Raw genomic sequence first — 2,271 nt, 5'->3', positions numbered from 1 at the left:
TTCAGTATTTCCAGTAAAACCATTTATGGCATTTGTGTGAGAATTGTGAACGGTCACACCGTCAGAAGCCTCCACCATTTTCTTACTGTCATCGTATATCAGCATTTTGTTATTTATGTCTGTATTGGTGTTGTCGCTTTTTTGTTCCTTGCGCATCTTTTTTGCTGGGTACTTTTCGTTAGTCAAGCTGTCGCATATGTCCTCTTTCACACTTGAACACAAAGCACTGAAGTTTTTTGCTATTGTTTTTTGGGTTTGAATTTTGCTGCTTTTTGCCACCTGATCAGGGGGTTTCAATTTGGCAGACACCGAGTGACCGGCGTCCGCCATACTTGCTGGTTTAACCAGATTGCCAAAGACTTACCTCTCCTTTGGGAAATGAAAAGAGGAATAATTTATATATTGATGAAGATTTGTATGAAATAAACAATGATCCAATTTTTACAATCACTTTTAATTAAGCCTTTGTTGCTTGGAAAAAGTCACTTTTCAGACTGTTAAGAAAAAACACGACCGGTCTCGCTCGCTGATGAAAAGGCCTAAATCATCGCTTATTAAATGCATGATTTTTGCCTAAAGATCATGCACATAATAAGCGATGATTTTTACCTAAAAATCATGCATCTTATAGGTGATGATTTTTACCTAAATATCATGCACTTAATAAGTGATGATTTTTCACGAAAAATCATGCATTTAATATAAAAAGTAATACATTGTAATTGTTTATTTTTCCAATTATTTTTATTTATTATTATTCATTATTGTCTGCTTTGTATTTTTTTTCTCTTGAGGTCTTCTGAAAATGACTATTCTTAATGTTGTGAATAGCCTTCCGAATCACTTTTTCTGCTGGCTCGTCGGGTATTTTCATCTTCACCGCCGCTGAAATAATTTTTTATTTAACACGCGTACAACACATATTATTAATTATTTAAAAACTGCACTTACCTGATAATAATAATAATCACAGATTACTTATTTTCACTTATTAAAACTCCGTGTGACGATTGCAAATAGCAAAGAATAAAGCAAAAAAGTTCTGTCGACGCAGGCGCAAAGAAGACGAAAAGATAAAACGAAGTTCTCTGCTACTGCGCACGGTCGGCAGAACCGAATTACGTTCGGCACGCGCGGAAAAGAAAGAAACAAAAGAAAAAACAAAGGGTTCGATTTGGCTGGCGTCAACGCCTCGATGACATTGTAGATGACATTCGTCATCGCTCACTGCTGGTACTGCAGGGCCATTCCCATACACACACACATATACATACATTACGGCAAAGCAGAGGCTCCGCCATTTTGACGCGGCTACGTCGCCGACTGCTGCTTTTCCTATAAAAAGGCCGGCACCAAGCGCTCTCGGTCCATTATATCCATATTTTTGACCTGCTCGGACCACTTCCTTTTCCTCTTACTTATTGTTATTTTTCTAATACTAATGGCATTCTTTAGCAGAGTGCTACGGCCATGTCGGAAGTATTTGCTTAAATTGAAATAAAATTATTTTCTGGTTGCGGCGGTTGCGACGGTTGCGGCGGTTGCGACGGCGGCAGCCGCCACCCAGGCTGGTGAGTTCTGCATCGTTATTAAGGGCCCCTCCGGAACACTGTGGTCTCTGGGACAGTGATTCCAGATTCTGAGCGTCAAAATATGCTATATCTTACAAAAATACAAGCTAGAACAAGCTACAAATAGATATATAGATTTATAATTGTGTTATTATTTCATCTAATTCGCTATTACTCGAATCGGTATATTTATCGCTGGAACGTGTTGAATTTAAATATTTCCCGGTGATTGGTGGTTGTGGCAACATTTGGTATGACAGCGCAATCCATATTCGTTAAATTTCAAAAGAATTCTAGTCGTATACATCAAACAAGTAAATATTTCTAAAACAAACCATATATTTAATATTAAGTTTGATCTTAACGATATTCATTTGACTGAATACCCGTTCAATCACGGCATTTGACCACGGTAGACTTAAAATTCCAATGGAAAATAGAGCGATTTATTCGAAAGATTTGTTTTTGCCAGCACCTCCCCAACGCTTGACCATAGTGTTGGTATAATATTTAGAGCGATCGATTTTCTCATGGTAGTCGCACGCAATCCCTTCGGTAAATTCGGCTATGGGGTCGGAAACGATTCCTTCTGGATATTACACACATCCATTTTCACCAAAAATCTAATATTTCCCCATACTCATTTTGAGTATCGGGTATACAAATGTTGAAGAAAAATTATTAATGGCTGCATAAAATT

The 2,271-nt window shown here is 37.7% G+C and overlaps 1 long non-coding RNA gene across 1 annotated transcript; it reads right to left on the bottom strand.

Moving 5' to 3' along the window:
- Positions 1-795: 795 nt before the first annotated feature.
- LOC117187325 lies at positions 796-1,233 on the bottom strand. Its single transcript, XR_004472040.1, has 2 exons — positions 952-1,233; positions 796-885 (listed from the first exon to the last, which is right to left on the bottom strand). It is a non-coding gene; the product is annotated as an uncharacterized LOC117187325 (long non-coding RNA).
- Positions 1,234-2,271: the final 1,038 nt, after the last annotated feature.

This window comes from Drosophila miranda, chromosome XL, assembly GCF_003369915.1.
Source record: "Drosophila miranda strain MSH22 chromosome XL, D.miranda_PacBio2.1, whole genome shotgun sequence".
NCBI lineage: Eukaryota > Metazoa > Arthropoda > Insecta > Diptera > Drosophilidae > Drosophila > Drosophila miranda.
This window is presented reverse-complemented; position numbering and strand designations above follow the sequence as displayed.